This window comes from Protopterus annectens, chromosome 8.part0 (assembly GCF_019279795.1).
Source record: "Protopterus annectens isolate FY-2018-M chromosome 8.part0, PAN1.0, whole genome shotgun sequence".
Classification (NCBI taxonomy): Eukaryota; Metazoa; Chordata; order Ceratodontiformes; family Protopteridae; genus Protopterus; species Protopterus annectens.
The window spans coordinates 877,131,854-877,154,827 of NC_056741.1; positions in this window are offsets into that span (position 1 = coordinate 877,131,854).

Here is a 22,974-nt window from a genome sequence, read left to right on the forward strand (position 1 = left end):
GACATTGGCTTCTGGAGTTAAAAGATGAGACATTTTATAGGTTGTTTTTAGTTGGGTTAGTATTTTTTTGAGAATTAAACTTTGATGTGTAGGAAGAAAGATAAACTCTGTTGCAAGGTAAAATTCAGACATGAATATTGCATTATTACTGGTAACTTTTGTCAAGCTGAGTCTGATAGAGAAATGGATGAATCATTGATGAGTCTTTGTAGGGTACCTAACAGCATTGATGTTTTCTGAGTGTTGACGGAAAGTTAATTCTTTTTATCCAATTCCAAAGCAAAGTTAAATCGTTTTGTAATTCAAAGCACAACAAAGCAAAATTATTTTGTAAAGTAGAAATAATGCTTGTTGCAAATTTGTTTACTTTGATAATGACTAAATCATCAGCACATAGTAGGCTATCATACTACGTGTGTGCTGCAAAGTATAACATCATGCAGTTAGAATAAGTTCATGGTTTGAGATGTTCTATATTCTGATACTGTGGGTTACAAGAGGCAGGGTTTTTTTCTAGTAAGACATGATATTTGTATCAGATCACAGTAAATAAAAACTGATGATGCTTTTAATGCACTGTGGGATTTCAATTCAATGTGTTCTTAGGGGATGGGATTTTTTCTAGGATATATTCAGGGCAACAGAGTTGTTTTACTTTGTAGGAGAGGGATTTTAATTTTAATTACTCTAGTGGAAGGTAGTGGTAATATATGGATATCTGTTTGTGATTATATGATCTTAATCTGATGCTATGTTTTTGAATCTGTTAATAATTGAAGTGCAGTATCAGAGAATATAGTTAGGTATGTATGAGTAGAGTCGTTTTGTTGTTCGGGATTCATGGTGCCACCTGGTTAGCCTGGGTTCTTAGGGACAGGGTATTGGGCAGGAGAAACTTTGATGACTATATGTAATTTGTGAGGTGTGCTGGGAGATCTACTTTACAAACTCGAAGTTTCAAAACTTCAAACTTCAAATGGTTGAAACCATAATATTGAAGTTTTGAAACTTCAAAGTTGTAATTAAAAAAATAAAAACAAAAAAAAATGTTTTACATTTTTTCAGGGGCGAAAGCTCCCTGTACTCCCCACACTCCCTGCTAAATAAATAAACCAACTCTGACATCGCACTACAGTGAGTAAAATGGTAAATTTCCCGTTCCGCACTATGCAGCGATCTCCATTCAAAACGTTCAAAGTTTCAAAACTTCAATCTTATAGTCTTGACCAATTTTAGTTTGAAGTTTTGAAACTTTGAACTTGTGAATGGAATCCATGCTGGGTACTGTAGTTAAACTATTTTGCTGTAGACAGTGGAATGCCACAGACAGGGGGCAGTTTTTCATTCCTGTGGTGTCCGCCATTTCTCCAAAGTTGTATGACTGTGGAATTAGTATAATCAAGTAAGGGAGGTATGAGGGCCCAGACTGACCCCCACAATAGAATGGCATATGGTGGCTACAGGCTTTAGTTTATGTCTTTTACTGGTATTCCTTCTTTTCCACTTAGGTGTGCAGTATGGAGGCAGTGGCAGATGTTTTAGATTTATTCTTCCTATATGAGGTGATAAGACAGAGCAGCTACTAAGATAGTTCCACAGGACATGACAGAAACAGTCCTGAGACTATCTCAGAAACTGTCTGACTTTATGACTACCTCTGTGGAAGACATGTTTCATGGACTTAAGCAAGAAAGAGGCTATGATTTTGTTTCAGATAGAGAGTACTGGTGAAGGACTTTGACAGAGGAAGAAACTGCATTAGAAATACAGGATGGAGGATGTGGAAAAGTCCATGTAGTTGAGGACTGGCTTTGTGAATTGTGAAATTTGTGTGGCCTGTTTAAAGGAAGAGGTTTGTGATAATTTATCAGCATACATTAGACAGTTGAGGAGAGTTTTAATCTGAAGGTTTTACTTTTTGAAAACAAAAGTCTGGCAGTTTATTAACAACTGGAATTTTATAAGCATAGTTAATATGGATCTCAAGCTTCTTATGAAAATTTTAAAGAACAGAATAAAGTATGGTTGCTCAATATTGTTAGCCCAAAGCAGACATACATAGTTTGCATTTGTTGAAGGATGTGTTTGAGAAAAGTTTAAAAGATAAATCATCAACCTTTGGATTAATGTTGGACCAAAACAAAACATCTGAATATGTCACTGATGGATTAACTACAGACTTCTATTGTTGGTATTCTGGGAAGGAGCTATGGTCAATGGAAGTCTGAGCCACTCATTCAGCAAGAATGCTGATGTCTTATCCTCTGTTGTAAATGTGAAATAGTTTATGGTGTATTTTAACCTTTTTATCACACAGACTAGATATCAGATGTAGTACAGGCATGATGGGTTTCAGGGTGGCTGATACTACAGCAAAGAGTATACTGGGTCTTAATCTTGGTTCCACTTACTGCATGAAGTTCAACTGACAGGAATGGATGGAAACTGGTGAATCTAATGTTAAAGTTATAAGCAGGGTTTCAGTCAAGGAAAAGAAAAGGCCCTGCCTTCATAAAATCCCTATAAACTCCTTTTAATTTTCAAGAAAAGATGGTCGGTATTATTTTAGTTCAGCTGGAAGCAAGGCTAAAGGAGATATTTATGGGTCATCTGGGGTAATAAGGCAACTTTGATGAAGCAGAGTATATTGTTTTTGTAGGAAGAGCCAGATTATTGTAAAATTGGGCCCTAAGCAGGTTGATGGATTGGGGCCCCCTCCCCTACAGTTCCCCTATCCTTCCAGCCATTCCAACGTCGCCTTACTTGGCTATTTCTCACCATTACCATAAACACTGTTCAAACCTGTCAGTGCATATATATTGGCTTCTTTACTGCTACAGTGATTAAAGACATTTGGATTTAATTTAAATCTGTTATTTCAAATTTTATAGTGCAAACACAGATAGCCATTTGCTAAGCAAAGCAATACAGTCTCAGAATGAAAACAGACTTGGCATGAACAGTAAACTTCTCTGCCCTTGAAACAGCATTGAAACCCACATTCAAAGAAAATTCATCTGGTCAGTGGCAGATTAAGTTTAACTTTGGACTTTTTTCAAACCTTAGACCTCTTGCACACATTTTCAGGACCATGCATACATGCATGTTTTCTTATGATTCACCTTTTCAATTGTATTAAATTATATTCCTTGTATAACACAGCACAACTTGTTAGAGTATCTTTTAAATTTGTAGTTTTGAACATTTTTCCAGTAAGCAATAAAATAAAACACATGAACCAATAATGACAAAACTACCTATTTCAGAACATTTCATTCATAAAAGGCCACTCAAACTTCATTACTATCCACCAATATCAGTCAATATGCACAAACACAATCTCTACAGAAATAAAAGTCATCTGAATGATTCCACATTAAAGAAATATGTAACTAATGAAGAGGTTGCTGCTGGCAAACAACTTTACATTTCAGTGTTTCATCTACAAAGTCAGTGTTTACTGCCCTTTAAGAATAAATTGCCTATGTTACATTAAAAACAATTTGTAAACTGGTAATATTGCAATAAGGAGTGAATGGCACTATAATAGATTCTTAGTTACTAGGCATCACATTCAAAGGAGGACACGCTCAGGAATACAGCACCCCCTCCTTAAGGTATACTGCAGTATCAGCAATTCATCTACATGGTCTGGGAATAGAACCCACAGCCTTCTACACCAAAGGCAAGTTTAAAACCTTTCATGCTATTAACACTGCTTTCCAATTCTGTACACAAATACCGATGGCCATTTGCTAAAGAAAAAAGTTACACATTGAAAACAGACTTAGCTTGAGCAACAGTAAACTTCACTTCCTTGGAAACTCACAATTCATTGAAAAATGCATTCAAACTCACAATTCCTTAAAAAATACACTGAAACTTTTGAGCAGTCTGGTAGCTGGTGTAGAGAAGCAGCAGGAATGTAGATATGCATGCACAGACACAGAGTGTGTTCTTGAAGAAGAACGTGAAATGTAATTTTTATTTTTTTAAATTAAATGTTGTGGCAACCCCCCCAGCCAGCAGGTCTCTCCCATCCAGTGGGCCCTAGGCAAATGCCGAAGTCGGCTAGTGCTTGATATGGCTCCATTTACAGGGTAAAACACAAGTCATGCATTCAGATAAAACATTAAACTAAGGTCCCATTTGCCTGAGTTGGTGGTAGTTCAGGTGGATGTAAAAGATCCCATGGCATGTATTGGTTAATCTTATTTGTCTGAGTATCTGATGAACCCATGTAGTGACCATACACAATCATGTTGTTTCAATAGTTGAAGATTGCTAATACACCACATTCGTAAGCATTTTTTCCAAAATAGTTGCACCCTTGGATATTCTAAAATGGCATGCAATAAAGTTTCCTCATAAGAATAAATGGAAAAAAAATCTCTCAGGATAACATTTATATTTCATCTCTGGGAATCCTAAGTGAAAGACCTGCTCTGGTAGACTTTTTATTTGAGTCTAGAACAGAAGCTGCTGTTAAAAAGGGATAATTAGTAGGGCATATAAAATATTGCATAGTAAATATAGAAATCAATCAGAGAAGGGGAGAAAAGATTGGGAAGAGAGACTGGAAGAGTAATTTGCAAGGGAACAATGGGAGGACATATGTTTGGCTGCCAAGTATGCAACAAAGTCCAGAAAGTTTAGAATTTTTACAAGGAAGTATATCCATAAGTATTTTTATATGCCAAGCAGACTTCCAAGAATTTTTCCTCAGACAGATATCAAATGTTGGAGGTGTGATTAGGAAGAATGAGGTAACTGGGAACATGTAAATAGCTGAAAGATTTTAAAAAATTACCTAGAGAGTACTGTCTCAGAGATATTGGGGAAGCAAATGGCTATAACTAAGGAAATGATTCTTTTGAGCCAGGACGCAGGATCTCAACTGCCTAGACATACTACAGCCTTATTAAGTTTAATTCCTTTTCTGACAAAAAACACAATTACTAGAAAATGAAAATGAAAATTCAAACCAACTTTATTTGAAGTATTGAATATTGTAAAAAAAAAAAAAAAGATAAAAGAACAGAAAAGGGATCTTTAAGAAAGGAAGCCACAAATTACATAGAAATAAATTGCAATTGTGAGAACAATATATGCAGAATAATGTCCAGGAAGTGGAGTGAGGTTTAAGGGAAGGCAGGAATTGAGTTATTTATTTAACGTTGGACTCAAAGGCAGTATATATACAGAAAGGGAACATAATATGTATAATATGCATAAATGGAAAAATGTTAATATGGTTTGTCTTCTTTTCTATATCTTAAGTGATACTTTAATAAAGGTATTTAAAATAAAACATTGATATTTCATCCCCTCTTTAACTGTGAGTTTACCTAATAACAACCTTCACAAAAATCTCCCCATTCCAATATGTATTTAAATCTTGTTTACTGTGTGTAAGTCCCTCACTAGTTTTCTCATGGATGTATTATAAAATAGTTTCCCATTATTTCAACATAAAAACTTCATCTTGCATTAAGTAAGGATGGCAAAAAGAGACCTTACAGTCTCTAAGTCTTTTACACACCATCCCTTGTTCTCCTTTAACTGAAAAAATGTTTCATTTTACAGTGTCAGTAACATTTACACTATAATTCTGAGGAAAGTTAAGACTGAGTATATTAGAGGCTTCATATTTCAACTTGGAAAGAATCTGATATAAATATAGAATGTAATAAAACTATCAGGTTAGTCAGACCTAACTCACCCTATGCAACAAGGCCATATAATATTCCTTATTGTATAACATCCACGCGAAAACCCCTTATAACTGAAAAATATAAAATCAGCAGTCACATCTCTAATGAAAAATGAAACTCATAAAGTATATTTAAGTAATTTAATTTGCCGAAAAAACAGAAAGTAAAATATATGCCTTCTTCCTAAAGGATAACCAAAAACCTTTCCAGGCACTGAGAATATTTTATAATGTCTCAAGTTTTTCCTTTCATTGATTAAGAATTACTTGCTCCTTGACAAAAATTATGCCCCAAATTTTTATACTAATACTACAAAAAAGTATATCATAAATCACAGCACCTTTCACAAAATAATTTCATTTAGTTTTATTAATGGCCAATCCCATTGTCTGAAAAAAAGCATTAAACTATCTAAGGTTTGTCTAATCCAAACAATATTTTTTGCAAATACCAGTACATAGTCTGCATAAATTAAAAACAATGATAAATGCACAAAAGATAGTATGTCTATTCTAGCTTTCCACGAATCCTTAGTCACAGTTGATAGGACTTAATGGAGAACATTGTTTCACCCCAACAGCTATCTTAGTTTGGCTACCTAGAGGATTACTTGAAAAAGGTTCATAACCACCTTTAACCAACCATCAGAATGCAATTGGAAAACCATAAGCTTTCAAAAATATCACAAATACTATTGTGATGAAGGGAATCAAAAGTCTTCAGTATATCACATGTGATTAAAACAATGTATCCCTTTATCCCATAAACAACTTCCCCTAACAACCTCAGCATGCATACATACATACAAATATTTTAGGCATGGGCAATAATGCCTTTCTAGCCTGCCAATGTACCAAAACATTTATTCCCATAATAAATGCCCAGATTGTTCTTAAAATTATCTAAACTAGTACTTGATTTAATGTAATTTGGTAGTCTGTTCCATGCATCAGCTGCTCTCTCAAAGAACCAATTAGTACACTTCTCATTCCTATAGAATCTTCTACATCGGTTGTCTGATGATTCTCTAGTACTCTTTGATAACCCCAAACATTCCCAGAGGTAGCTGTCTGTAAATGCCCTAAATACCAGATTATGGTGTCCTCTTAAATATCTACATGAGACACTGTACAAATTCAGATATTTTAGTCACTTATAATAACTTAAATGTTCACATCTATGGATGCCATTGAAATCGTTCCTGTTTACTCGTGCTTGTTTTCTTATACAGTTTCCATACTGTTATTCTATACTCAGATTTGACCTTTGCACACCTGTTTGATACCAAACACATGTATATTTTATAATCAACATTGTGTAATACTAATGGTCTCCAAGTTTTCAAGTCTTGTTTAACACCCTTCTTTTTCCATATAAGTTTTATTAAACCTCTACAGATATATTTAAATGAAGGCCAGAATGAAACCATTCATCTACAACAAGTAAACATTTTTCTCTACAGACAACATATTTTTATAAAAGCATTCCCAATACCATCCTCCCCAGGAGCTTTATTTGCACTGCCTTTATCAATCAGTTTCTCCAGTTCTTCTAGAGTAACTTGTTGAGATAATAAATCACAGTCAGTTTGTCCCGAAGACAGAACTCCCCATTGCTGAAAGCTATATTCACCTTTAAACTGGTGTAATATTTCCTGCTGGGTGAAAATTTGTCTACTCACTCCATCCTCCACCATAAAAAGGAAACTGACCTTCCTCTGCAACCTACTGGCTAAATAAAGATTTGCGTCTTCTCTTTTACTCTTAAGAAAATATTGTTATTGAAATAAAAGAGTCCCCGACTGATAATTTATTTAATTCAAAAAGGCAATGTTGTAAAGAAAGACATGAAGCATTTTTAGACTCTATTACAGTATCATAATCCTTAACTAATTGTTTATAATGCAGTTTTTTTTGTTTTCCTGCAAACCTTGCTCATGTTCAGTCAAAATAAATAACTATTTATATTTCTGCTTGTACATTACCTACCAGTCAGTCCAGGAAGGTAAAATTGTGTCATAGTAAGTTGTGCAGAAAATAAGCATTTCCGTATCTGGGACATGACTTGCAAAGAATTAAACAATACCGCCAATTTTTTATTCATTTCCCTTGTTTAATAACAGCACCACTGCTACCAAAGGTTGCCCAAATCACCCTATAATCAGAAAATCCCATATTTGTACTACGTCCATCCATCTCTTACAACATTGAGCTAAATATAAAGTTATCTCTTTGTGGCATGGGTTACCCTTCTATACAAAGGGTGTCAAGACTTACTAAGTACTAAACCAAAGTCTACCAGATAGGACCACAACAGTCTAACACCCTAAATGACCATATAACAATATTTCAGTAAGTCACAATTAAGGTCTCCCAGCATCACAACAGGATGGTGACACTAAAATAAAATGATAGTTTTGCAAATGATCTCCTCTTTCCTTAGCATCTGAACTAGCATAATTATTATTATTACTTAATTATTATTGGGCAGCACAGTGGTGCAGCTCTAGCGTTGTCGCCTCACAGCAAGAGGTTCTCCCGTTCGATTCTCGGCTGGAGTGCCTTCTGTGCGGAGTCTGCATGTTCCTCCCTGCATTCATGTCAGTTTCCTCCAGGTGCTCTGGTTTCCTCCCACATTACAAAGAAATGCATCTGCAGTGTTTCTCCCCAGGCGTCCGCTGAAAATTGGCTTTGTTCCAAGTCAGACTTTCCCAGTTAACAAATGTTAAATAATTATTAAAGAAATTAATCTTATTATTTCCATTCTACCATTGCAATCAAACAGCAGAATTATGCCAGGGTTTATTATCACGGTGTCTAAAATATGTATATCCTAAGGCCCAAATAAAACTGCAATGTCACAACATTTGCCTAGTCCCATGTTTCAAACTGTCTCTTTTCCCCAGTATGCTTTAGTTTGTTCTCTGTGTTGTATTTAACTGTTGAACATCCACTATGCATATGATATCATTGTGTAGTGTGTTACACTAGTATAATATAGACAATTGTCTGGCATCATTCAGAGCACTGTTGACATTAATATATATTAATTTCCATCTGACCTTTTACCCCTTTTTGAGACTTTTTTCTGAGAGATTTTCTTTTTTTTCCATTTTTAATTCTCCCACTGATAGAGTTTTTGCCTTCCTTCACTTCTTTAACAGGTATGTTTCTTGATCATCGCTATCAGCATCATAATCTTCCCCCCATAGTGCTTCCTTACCTTTTTCCACACTACTTTGACTTTTAGAATCAACATCACAAGAAACCTCATTGGCCAGCATGGAAGGTTCTGGCTGTATAGGCAAGGGAGACAAGGGGGGTGTCTGTCTGCATTTGAGATGCAGGAGGCAAAGCATCATCTTCAGCTTTCAAAGTAATACATTCAAACCATGCAAGCTTTTTTCTTCTACACATTTAGAGCAGTCTATAACACAATTTTTAATATTATGACCAAACTGGCCACATTGCTGACATTGCCTTTTCAGTTAAGAACTTATAAGGTGTGAGGCATCCCCACAAAAGAAAGACATCTTAGCTTGTCCTGCATTGTGTACCATGACTGTCATACCCATTATATTTATCACATAAGGAATATGCATTACTTTTTCATGTTGTTTTAGCAATGCTACCCATATTTCCAAAGCCCCAGTCCATATGCCCACATCACCTACTTGACGTTCAGCCAAAATATCCGTTCTAAATTGGGCAGTTACTGTTTTAAAAAAGATGTAGTTCCAACAAAAACATACTCATTCCACTGATACAGCTGTTGCTTGGTTTGTAGTTTTTGAAAAAAGGAAACAAACACTTCAAAACTTTCAAAAGTCAATTCATAAATCTGTTACTTTCCTATCTGTAAAAGTGAATGAACATCTGAAGCCAAAAATTCCAGTGGTTTAAAGTATTCAACACACTGTACCTATCACGTTTTACCTGTTTTTGATGAAATCTTGACCATCTGCCTCTTTTTTAACAGAATGCTGCTCTGCAGCCCCTTGTCTTGTGCCACTACCACTGCTGCATGGCTAGCAAATGACGGTTTCATCTTCTGTCACACAAATTGTACATCATTCTTCTGATAAGCCCTTCTGTCTCCCAAACCACTCTCTATGGTCTGCTTTGCAGTATCTAAGTCCTCCAACAGCTGATAATGTCTCTTCATGCTTTCCCAGGATACAGCCTACGATGTAGATAGTTCTTTCAAACTTAAATATTCGTGCTCATCAGGTGAACCACCTTCTGGGAAAACAATTTAATGCATTTCTGACTTGATTTTTTTTTCACCTTGAAACACTAGAGCATTCTACTGCTGTTGTAAATGAGCATCACCCTCCAGTTCTGTCACAAGATTTTCCTCCATGATAATACAGAGGATGTGACACAAGAGCTCCACCTATTGAAGAGAGCAGGGGAAGTTCCTTGGTGCTCTTGCCAAATTTGTCTTAGCTTGAATACCACTTTGCATCTTCCCTAAGAAGAAGCCACTGGCCTCAGGAGATTAACCTGATCAACAAAACCAAATGGTTGTAGAACCATGGGTTCCATTTTCCAAATGGTTCAACAACTTAATTTATAGAACAGTTCCACTAAGAGTAATCTTAAGCATAAGCAAGTAGATAAACTGGTAAGTTTGCAAGTCAGATATGGTTGAGGTGCCTCAGTCAATTCAGCATATTCTATTTGACTGCACTTATATGCATCCTGTGTGGGGTTTAACTGTAGATGCTAAAGATATCCATTGTTTGAATGCTGTAGTCCCAGTATTTGGTAACTGGAAAAGGATACAGAGTATGTAAAAACTGCATGACATGTTACAGTTATGATTAGCCAATGATGAGTACAGAAGACCAAATGCTTATTTCATTTGCAGCATATTATACTGTCTGTGGAAGACTAACTTTGTAGAATTATATACCTATTAAGTGCATTTGAAAGACGGACAACCAGATGAATGTGACTTTAATATTTAAGTAGTGCAATAATATGTGGGATGGGCAGGACTGTTTTTTTTATCTTACTTTGTTAAACTTCTTTTTTAACTTTCTTGTATGTATTGTTTCTTTAAGGTTTGCCTGAACATTAGGATGATACTGTTTCCTTTTAGATTTGGATGTTTAATGTCTCAGCATAAACACTCTGATTACTTATTTAAATAATGCCTTGGGTTCCCTTACTTGACACCCAACTACACAGGATCAGAACTGTTGGAAGGGAACTTGGCCTAATGTGCCATTTGAAGGACAGCATGAGTAGAACCCCTAGGAAGACTGAAATGCAGGGTTTCTGATATGATCTGAGTTGCTATCTGAGACTACAACACGCACTTTAAAGTTCAGAGGAAAATGTGCAAACATCCAAACCAAATGAGCATTCTAGGTTTGCGTGGAACCCATCAGAATGCTTTTTGTTTTCTGTGTTTGGCAGCATGGAGAATTATTTTAAATAGATGTAAAAAATGGAATAGCAATGCAAAAATAATATATGCTGATATATAAATTTTGCTACTAAATTTGTCAGATGGTTAAAATTAAGGCCTGGCCTATCAAGCAATGCAGGGACATGTAGGGATGGTGATTTTGCTGGGAAATGGATCAGAAGAGTGAAGAAAGTGTCTGAGGAAATAAAGAAGGTCCACAGACAAGTAACACAAACACACACACACACACACACACACACACACACACACACACACATATACATGCACGCATGCACTCACACAGTTATATTCTTGGTGTTGTTGTCTATCCACAGTACAGTTATGAGGGGGGCATTTGGAAGGTATAACCTATGGCTGCAGAACTCAGAGATCTGGTTTCACTTGAGAGGTGGCATGTCAGGATAGCCAAGTGGTCTAAGGCACCAGACTCGAGAATTAATCTTCTCCTTTTGAATGGTTACTGAACTAAATGGTGTGATGATCAGTATCAGTTTGGAAATATAAGTGGGATGTTATATGACATGTTAAAGAGGTTCATTAGCAAGACTTGCTTTAGTATACATGGCCAAAGATGTTTCTTTTGATTTTTTTGGTTAATTTATACATTTTGACCATTTTATAATTTATTTACTTATTTAACAGCTGCGGTGGTGGTGCTGCAGTAGCATTGTCACCTCACAGTTTGACGTTGCCCGTTCGATTCTCAGTTAGAGCGTCTTCTGTGTGGCGACATGCGTGAACAGGCATTCCTTCTTTGAAAGTTGTGCGTTAGGCCTGGCAAGCCAGCACATAAAACTCTACTGCCAATCATTAGCGGACTGGAGTTCCGCTGTGGCGACCCCTAACCGGGAAAAGCCGAAAGACACAAACAAACAAAATTCTACTGACAGCTGCTGTATTTCTGTTTGGTGGACTTACAGACTGGAAACAAACTGAGGATTGCTGCCATTTTGTTTGGTCTTCATCTTTGAGATGTATCTCTGTTTTTGTGTCTAGAGGAGGGTGATAGTCATTGGCATGGAGATTCCTTCAGTGCCATGGATGAACCAAATAGTAAATAGAACTGCAGCCAGTGTCAAGATCAGCCCTCTGTTGCCACTTTGGAGTTTTTGTGATGGTTTACCATCTGTTTGGATCTGTTTTGTGGTGACAGCAGTGCTGATCCATCATGGAAGAATTTTGTTGTATGGAATTGTAGCAGAATTTAGGAGTTGGTGATCTCTTCTGTTGGTCTTATTCACCACCTTATGTGTTTGCAGTAGCTGAACTTTTGCAATGCATTTTTTATTTTGTTTTTGCAGCAAATTTGTGGCCAAACTTTACAGTGCTGTTATTTTTTATTGCGTGTGGTAGTATAAATTATTTCACTATCCGAGTGCATTGCACAAGAGAAAATCAGGGGAGATACTTGTCTTTCCCTTGAAAATAATGGACTGCTAAGAGGTGAAACTGAGTAGTACAAACAAGATTATTTACAAAAAAATATATATTAAATACCAGGATAAGTCAAAAGGCTTAAGAAATGTCAAGTGGAAGTTAAAGTGTACTAGTGTCCACATTACAGAAAAAACAAACATAACAATGGAAGCACAGTGTGCTGATGTACTGCAGGTAATAGAAACACAACTCAAAGAGACATAACTTGGATATAAACATATAAAGGAGAAGAGCTTGTAGAAAACACAAGACAACCCAAACAGACGTTATAGGTCTTAAAACAACAGGACACAGGAGATATGGTGTACAGTTAACTAAAGAAATGGTTATCAATGCAATACCACTGGGATCATTACTGGAGTTCATCCTTTTCAGTATCTCTGGAAGTGACATGCAAAATATCCTGAAAGGAAAGCCCGTTTCTTTATTTCTTCCTTTCTTTCTTTTTATTTATTTAATTCATTTGTTTATTTTTGTTTGTTTTATTTTGTTTTGTTAATGATAGCAAAGTTATACAACATGAATAATATACACAACAACGAAAGTTAGAAAGACGAACAAAGACGCATGACAAAGCTGAATGACTTGGCCCAGAAGAGTAGACTGTTGATCTTGGCTCTTGGCAGTTCAGAGGATGGCAACACAAATGGTGTTCTGTTTAATCCTTTATCCATGTAAAGGGAACTGAAATTAAGGGCACCGTGTTATGAGAAGGGATTCATAAAAACACTACACCACATTAGGACCTGTGATTGATAACAGTACGGCACCAACTTATCAATCACAAGAACACTGCACCATGCTAGGACTTGTAATTGATAACAGTGCAGCACCCCAGTAGGACTTATCAATCACAAAAACACTACACCACTTTAGGACCTGTGATTGATAAGAGTGCAGCACCCCAGTAGGACTTATCAATCACAAGAACACTGCACCACATTAGGACCTGTAATTGATAAGAGTATGGCACCTCAGTAGGACTTATCAATCACAAGAACACTGCTCCACATTAGGACATTTGATTGATAAGAGTACAGCACCGCAGTAGGACATATCAATCGTAAGAACACTGCACCATGCTAGGACTTGTGATTGATAACACCACTGTAAGACAGTAGGAATTAGGTTTGAAAAGAACACTACAACTTTTTAGAACTTGTAACTGATAACAGCATAGTACCAGAATAGAACTTAGGACTGATAAGAGCAATGCACCACATTAGAATTTGTGACTGACAAAAGCACTGCCCCATGACAGGATTTGCGATGGATAAGAACACTGTATCATGACAGGACTTGCGGTGAATAACAGCACTGCATCATGACAGGCTTGCAATCGATAAGAACACCACTGCATCATGACAGGACCTGCGATGGATAAGAGCACTGCATCATGACAGGACTTTGTAAATAAGAAGAGCACTGCACTATGTTAGGACTTGAGATTGAAAAGAGCACTGCACAATGTTAGGAATTGTGATAGATAAGAGCACTGCATCATGACAGGATTTGTGAGTAAGAAGAGCACTGCACCAGTGTAGAATTTGTGATTAATAAAAACACTGCATGTTGATAGGACTTGTGATTAATAAGAACACTGCATGTTGGTAGGACGTTTGATAAAAACTTGGCATCACAACTGGACATGGGATTAATAAGAGCACTGCACCACAGCAGGAATTGAGATTGATACAACACTGCACCACAGTAGGACCTGTGATTGATAACAGCACTACATCATGACAGGATGTGCCATTGATAAGAACTTAGTACCACAGCAGGACATGAGATTTGTAAGAGCCACACAATACAGCAGGACATGGGGATTGATAACAGCACTGCATTATGGTAGGAAATGTGAGTAAAAAGTGAACTGCAAGACAGTAGAACTTATGATTCATAAGTGCACTGCACCGCGTTAGAATTTGTGATTGATAATAACTCAGTACCAGAGGAAGGCATGGGGATTGGTAAGAGCACTGCATCATGGCAAGAATTGTGAGTAAGAAGGTCAATACACTGTGGTAGGAGTTGTGATTGATTAGTGCACTGCACCATGGCAGGACTTGTGAGAACACTTTTTACACAGTACGACTTGTGATTGATAAAACCACTGAACCATGGTAGGACTTGTGATTGATAAGAACTCAGTGCCCCAGCAGGACTTAAGATTGATAAGAGCACTGCATCATGGCAAGAATTGTGAGTAAGAAGGTCAATACACTGTGGTAGGAGTTGTGATTGATTAGTGCACTGCATCATGACAGAAAGCACAGTTGTGTAAAATCTTACCATAACAGTAGATATCCTTCTCTTCATTGTTGCAGTATTCCTTACAAGGGATCCATTGCATAGAGCAGCCTACTGTCCGGCCGGTATACCAAAGCCTTAGGTTGTAATAGGTATGCTGTATGTCACACATATATTCTCCCCATCTACAGCATAGGGCATAAAGGTGAGGTATGGACATACCATCAGCAGAATGAATAACAGTCCAAGGAGAAAAGAGGAACATGTGCAATCAGAAAGAGGAAAAAACAGGGGGAGGAGGGAGGGAGAAAATATTACAATTGTGAAGAGAAGACATCTACTATTATGGTAAGTTTTACACAACTATACTATGTTCTTCTGGATCTACCTGAAAAGAACGAAAGCTGAAAACACCGACAACAAGAAGACCAACACCGGAAGACCGACAATGTAAATGATCGACAGTCCAGAATCCTGACGCTAATAACACCGACATGCGAAATGAGTGCGACTGTGTAAGTATGCGATAGTGATGGACTTTAGGGTTAGGGTGTGGGTAAGGTAAGTGTGTGTTAGTGATGGACTTTAGGGTTAGGGTGCGGGTAAGGTAAGTGTGCGTTAGTGGCGGACTTTATGGTTAGGGTGCGGGTAAGGTAAGTGTGCATTAGTGACAGACTTTAGGGTTAGGGTGCGGGTAAGGTAAGTGTGCGATAGTGACGGACCTTAGGGTTAGGGTTTGGGTTAAGGTTAGTGCATAGATAGTTGTGTATGTAAGGTTTAGTGTAGGTTTGTAAGGTTTTTGGTGTGCTTGTGTTGTGTGTGTGTTTTCCGGAAACGGATTTGTTTTGTTTTGTTGAGTTTCGGGATTGTAGTTTGTTGGGCATTTACACTTTCAGGTATTTGAACTTTCATTCTTTTTATGTCGGTGTTCTCGTTGTGGTGCTTTTAGCTTGTCGATCATTTCACGTAGATCCGTTCTTCTATATCACTGTTGCAGTATTCCTTACAGTAGGGACAGTACAAAATCTCAGGAAGAAAGGTGGGAGGAGGAAGTTCCAGCAGAGCCTTCAACAAAGTCAGGCAGGATAGCCCTGGCAAATCCAGCCCTAGTATACCTCTCAACCTCTTGGAGAAAGAAATCTGGACAAAGCCTAAACTAATGGGGGAAAAGCCCCCAAAATAGGGGCAAATTTTAAATATTGCACTTAGAACGTTTTGTGTTAGTATGCTTATTGTGAAGGATATGAAGTCAGAAACTCAAATATATGTCATTATTTAGTGGCTTCAATCTTCAGTGATTTGCCAGAAAAATGCAAATTTTATGAGGAACAGACCAAACATATGAGGCATAAATCTGGACATTCTGCAAAAATCTAGATAGTTGAGAGGTATAAGCCCTAGCCTTGGAGCTTATAGTGCTTGGAAAAAGTGTACACACAAGTCCAATTAGCTGCCTCAAGTATGGAATTGGTAACCAGTCCTTTGAAAAAAAGCACTAGCCCTGGTAGAATGAGCTTTAACATAAGAAGAAAGGCTTTTCTCATGAAAAGAGTAACAAAAGGAAATGGCCTTTGATATCCAGGAAGAAATAGTTTGCTTAGAAACAGCCAAACCCAAAGGCTTAGGATGAAAGGAAAGAAAATGTTGCTCAGATTTACAAATGGCTTTACTTTTATTCAAATAATATCTGAGTTGTCTATGGAAATCCAAGGTGTAAAGAACCTTCTCACTAGCATATTGTGGAGAAATGAAGAAATTGGGCAAATGAGTAGACTGATTAAGAGACAAGTCATTAATCACTTTGGGCATAAAAGGAGCATTAGTACGAAGACACCTTGTCCTTATGAAAAAAATAAAAAAGGAGGAAAGGCCATGAAACCATGCAGCTCAGACAAATGTTTGGCTGAGGTAAGGGTCAAAAGAAGAACAGTCTTCCAAGAATGATGCTGTAAAGAAGCTGAAGCTGTGGGCTCAAAGAGAGCCTGAGTCAATTTTTCCAAAACAATTCCATGGAGGGCTTTCTGTGAGACCTAATATGAAGGACACCTTTAACAAATTGTTTGACCTCAAATCTAGAAGCCAAAGGAGGGGTCAAAGGCAGACAAACAGAAACTGATAACAGGTGGGCTTTAATAGAAGAGTATACCAACCCAACATTGAGCAACTCACACAAATAAGAGAGAACCAAAGGAATTTCCACAGAAAGTGGATCCAGGTTATGAGCAAGACACCAAAGAGAAAATCTCTTCCATTTGGACAAATAAGATTTCCTAGTAGTGGGTTTCCTGGCCTCCTGCAGAACCTGAAGCATGTCCTCAGAAACAAAATATGTCTAAAAGGGATATAAATCCTATCATCCACAGCGTCAGTTAGAGTGGATAACAGGGGATGGGTGAGAGACCCCTTGTCCTGTGTAAGTAGGTCCACCCTGTGAGGCAACTTGTGATGATTGCCCTTGGCTAAATGGAGAAGAAGAGGGAACCAATGCTCTCTGGGCCAAAAGGGAGTCACCAACAAGATTTTGAGAGAGTCTTTTTCTATCTTGAACAAGAATCTTGGTGTGAGAGGAATGGAAGGGGAGGGAAGGCATAAAGAAACATCCCCATCCAGGAAAATGACAGGGCACCCACCTTTCAAACCAGAGGACATGAAACTCAGGTGCAAAAGAGAGAAAACTGATTCTGCAGAGGGGAGTCAAAAAGATCTACCTGAGGAGTACTCCACTGGTGGACAATGTCCAGAAAGACATCTCTGTGAAGCATCCACTCATCAGTCTGTGTTGTGGACCTGCTCAGAGAGACTGTCACAAAGTTCTGATCTGAAGGAATATAAACAGCCTGAAGAGTCACTTAATATGGGACAGCAAAATCCCAGACCTGAAGAGCTAGCCTGCACATGAGGTAAGACTGTGTCCCGCCTTGCTTGTTTATGTAGCACATCACTGTAGTATTGTCTGTGAGATTCTGAGGGGCCCTGGAAGAAAAAGAGAATGGAAGGCCTGAAGAGCCAGGAGAAGAGCTCTCATCTCTTTGAGATTGATATGGTCCTTCATTTGATGAAGCGACCAAAGGCTCTGAAACTTCAGAGGGCAAAAGGAAGTGCCCCACCCCACATCTGAGGCATCTGAAAAGAGTTCCTGAGCGGGGACTGGAGACTGAAAAGGAAGCCCTGAGTTGAGTTATAGTTAATGAATCCACCACTGAAGCTCTAACTTGAGACATAGGAAGTCTAAAGGATGAGAATCTTGAAGCCAGAATGACTTTAGGAACCATTAAAGCTTTCTCATATGAAGTCTGGCCAGAGAAAGCATAGGAATAGTGGAAGCCATGTATCCTAGAGCCCTTAGAAACTCTCTGGCTGTAATGGAGGCCAGAGGAGGATTGAAAGAATGCAATTAGAGTCAGAGCCTTGGGAGGAGGCAGGGATGCCAGCATTGGAATGATATGGGGCTTGCACCAAAGAAAAACATGATTTTGAGAAGGAGTCAGGAAGGATTTTTGGAAGTTCACTGTAAAGCCAAGACTTTCAGTAGACAAATAGTATAGTGAAGATGCTGAAGGAAAATCTCTGGAGAGGAAGCCTAAATGAACAGGTCATCCAGGTATGTATTTCCCTCATCCTACAGAAAGCAATCACAGGAGCGAGACATTTGGTGAAGACCCTTATAGCAATATAGAAGCCAAAGGGCAAAGCAGAGAAATGAAAATGCAAGGAAGAAACAGAGAAATGTAAATACTTCCTGAAAAGGGAATGAATAGGAATATGGAGATAGGCATCCTTGAGATCCAGAGAGACTAGGAAAGCCCAAAGAAGAAGAAGAGGAAACAAGGTTTGAAGGGATAACGTTCAAAAGGAAGGAACCTTCAGATAGGTGTTGAGCTAGGAAAGATCCAGAATAGGTCTCCAGGTGTCTTCTTTCCTGGGAATCAGAAACATTCTCAAATAAAACCCATTGCCTTTTTGAGAAGTCAAAACTGCTTGGATGATTCCTTGAGACAAAAGGCTCTGAAGAACATCTGGTAAAAAGGGCAGCTGTTTCTGAGGAGATTGAGGAATGCCCAAAAAGCGGGGAAGGGATTTCCAAACCATGTAATATCCCTGAATGGCAGAAAGAACCCAAGAGTCCTGAGTTATCTGTAACCAGTTTGTAAGGGACAGGGAAAATCAAAGAGATTTAAGAACTCGGCTGAGGAGGAAGGGAGAAAGATAGTCAGACAGAACCTAGCTTGTCCAGGAAAAGAGGCTTCTGAGCTGTAGAAGTCTGAGTAGACTTACCAGGAGGAGCCTTTCTAGCACCCTTTTCACTGTTGAGAGGAGGACAAGACTGTCTACAGAAAAGGCAAACTTGGTAGGATAATTCCTATGAAATTTGGGAACAGGGGAAAAAATATGTTTCAGTACTTGCACAGCCTTATCCTTTTCCTGAAAAGATTTAAAAATCTCAGCAGCAGCACAACCAAAGAATTTTTATTGTCAAGAGAAACATCCATCAGCTTGGCCTTGATATCATCAAGCAGAGGCTGAAGGTGAAGCCAGGAGTACCTGCTTAACACAGAACCAAACGTAGCAGCTCTATATGAGGTATCAGCTGCATCATAACTACATTTAATGGAATAGTGAGCCACTTGAGAACAGGACTCTAACAAAGAGAGGGCCAAAGCCTTCCTCTCCTAATCAGGAAGATTTTAAATAACCTGAAAAGCCTGAGAGAGAAGGGCCAGAATACACCTGGACATATGGGTCTGATAATTGACATCCTTGAAGGCCAACGTAGCAGCAGTAATCACTTTCTTTCCCAACCTCTCAATAGTTCTGCTGTCCTTGTCAGAGGGGAGCAGCTTAGTTTAAGACAAAAGCTTGGAGGGTTTATCAGAAGAGACAGAAATAACAGAAGGGTCAGCTGAGGAGCATTTGTAAAGAAATTTGCAATCATCAGGCACCTTATGAAATCTATCAGGGTGTTTTGGAACAGGGGGCTGGGAATCAGGAGCCTGAGAAGCTGCAGAAAAAGTATCCGACAAGGCAGCAAGAAAAGAAGGAACAGCAGAGGGCTTAGGAGACCCCATATGAAGGAGTTCATAATACCTCTTTTGAACATCAAAAACCTGGGCACAATCCCACTTAAAAATCTGCATCATACAATCATACACAAAGCAGTATCCCCAAAGGAAATGTCTTCAAAAGGAGAATCAAGGCGAATAGAAGTCTCTTCCTCCAAACCATAGTCCAAGGGAGAGAGTCTGGGAGGAATAGGCCAAAGGTTCCTCATCACAATCTGCTTCTTCATCAGGTGAATCCTGCTCCCTAGGCCTCTTAGGAGGAGTAGGAGACCAGGAGGAGCAGGAACAGAGACCCCCTGAGAAGGCTTCTAAGCTATAAAGGCACTGAACAAACCCTGTGTAAAATCCTGCCATTAATGCTGAGGATCCTTCTTTTCAAGGGACATTAGCCCTAAGTATTTTAGGAGGCTCAGACCTCTAACTACACTCAATAAGTGTAGTGGGAATCCACCCTAACAAGGATTTGCAAAACACCTCTAGACCCTTCGGAAATAATCAGCTGCAGTTCCCCCTGAACATCTGAAATGGATGTCTGCCGAGCCTCCAGGGACATGTGAGAAGCCAGGTCCTTGCTGGCCTCTGAAGCAGTTATGGCAGAGGAATCCAACTGATAAACTGGGTGGTCCTCCGGGCTTTCACTAGTCTCTTGAGAGGGGTCCGGTGGAGGTGGTACAACTTAAGAAACTGATCAAACTTTCTTAGCCTTCTCCTTCATGGACTGCTGACCTTTGGGTCATGATGATTCTGCCATAGTAGCCTGAGCCAACAGTTTAAGACATTGGTTCTCTAGATAAATAGCCAAAGAGGAGAGCTGACTATGCAAAGTTTTCAGGACAAATGCCTGACAAATAGAACAAACATATGGTTTTGAGAAGCACTTAAGCAAAACAAACACTGCTCATGATGGTCCTTATGGGGAATCTGTCTCCCACACTGGCATTTCCCCTTTCTGGATGACATGTAAACTAAAAACCAGCAAAGGTAAAATAATAAGAAAAAAAACAATTGGGCACTTATCTGAAAACTGCTTAGCAACCAGCAGAAAGAGCGTTCAAACCGACAATCAAATATGGCGTTCTGACTGGCGGGAAAGAAGTTCTGAAGATGGTATGTCTGTATGTAAACTTTATGTCCTAAACTGTGCCCGGGGAGCATATGTGCGATGTACGATGTCCCTATTACAACCTAAGGCTTTGGAATACTGGCTGGACATCAGGCTGCCCTAGGCAAGGGATCCTTACTGTAAGAATTGCAACAGTACTGCAACATATAGAAGGACATCATCTGAGAAAGAAGAGCACTGCACCATGATAGTACTTGAGATTGATAAGAGCACTGCACCACACCATGACCTGTGATTAATAAGTGCACTGCACCACATCAGGGCCTGTGATTGATAAGTGCACTGTAGCACAGCAGGATCAATGACTGAAAAGTGTACTGCACCACAGTAGGACTTGTGATGAACTCAGTACCCCATCAGGACTTGGGGTTGATAGTAGCACTGCATCATGGCAGAATGTCTGCGTAAGAAGAGCACTGTATCATGATAGGACTTGATATTGATAAGGGCACTGCACCACATCAGGACATATGATTGCTAAGAGCACTACACCACATTAGGACCTATGATTGGTAAGTGCACTGCACCACAGCAGGACCTATGATTGATATGAGCACTGCAAATAGTTTGATTTGGGAATGATAAGAGCACTGCACCACAGTCACACATGGGATTAATAATTGCACTGCATATCAGAAGAACCTATGACTGATAAGTGCACTGCATCAGAGAAGGATTTGGGAATAATAAGAGCACTACATCATGTAAGGACTTGCGAGTAAGAAGCGCACTGCACCAAGGCAGGACTTATATTTCATAAGAACATTGCACCGCAGTAGGATTTGTGATTGTTAAGAATACAGTAGCAGATTAGGACATGGGACTGAGAAGAACAGTGCACCACAAAAGGACTTGTGATTGATAGGAGCACCGCACCATGGTAAGACATTTGATTTCAAAGGATTCAGTACTGCACTAGGACATGGGAAAGATCTGTGCATTACACAATAGCAGGACATGGGGATTGCTGTGAGCACTGCATCATAGCAGGAACTGTGAGTAAGAAGACAGCGCACCATGGTAAGGATTTGTGATTGACAAAGAGCACTGCATCTCAGTAGAACTAGGGATTGATAAGAGCACTGCGAGATGCACCACTGTCAGACTTGGGATTGAAAAGAGCACTGTACCATGGGTGGACTTGTGATTTAGAAGACCACTGCTCCAAGATAGGACTTGGGATTGATAAGAGTACAGGACTTGGTAATTAATAATAACACTGTTGTTGTTGTCTTTCGGCTTTTCCTGGCTAGGGGTCGCCACAGTGGAACTCCGGTCCGCTAATGATTGGCAGTAGATTTTCACAGTGCCGAGTTGCCAGCTTGATGCCCAACCTTCAACGAAGGCACGTCCATTCACGCATGTCTTTCAGAATGCCACTCAACCCACGGGGAGGACATGCAGACTCCACACAGAAGGCACTCCCCGCACACTAGCTGAGAATCGAACGGGAGAACCTCTTGCTGTGAGGCAACAACACTACCGCTGCACCACCGCGGATGTGCTAATTAATAATAACACTAACATAATAAAAAATATATAATAGTGGCCTAACTGCTGCTCTCAGGTTTGCAAGTTCATCAAGGAACTGCAGAAGTGTCTAAGCTGTTATACAGTTTAAGAATATATGAGAAAGACAGAAGGGCATTTGTAAAAAGGCTGAAGAAGAAAGTACGCTATTAATTAATTATTATATGCAGCTCATTCAGTAGGCAAGAAAACGAGAATGGTCAGTTGCCAAAAGGCTTTTATTGGTTTTATAACTTGTGTTTCTATGACAGGGTTCCAGTGTGTGTCATTAAAAGGTTGCAGCCAGCCTTATTGTTTCTTCTCATTTGAAAAAAAGTTGTTTTGAAAGGTGATTAACTATAACTCTTTCAAAATGATCCTTTGCTTTCCGAGTAATACGTACTGTATTTCTGTTCCTTAACTAACACCAGTTTGGGAG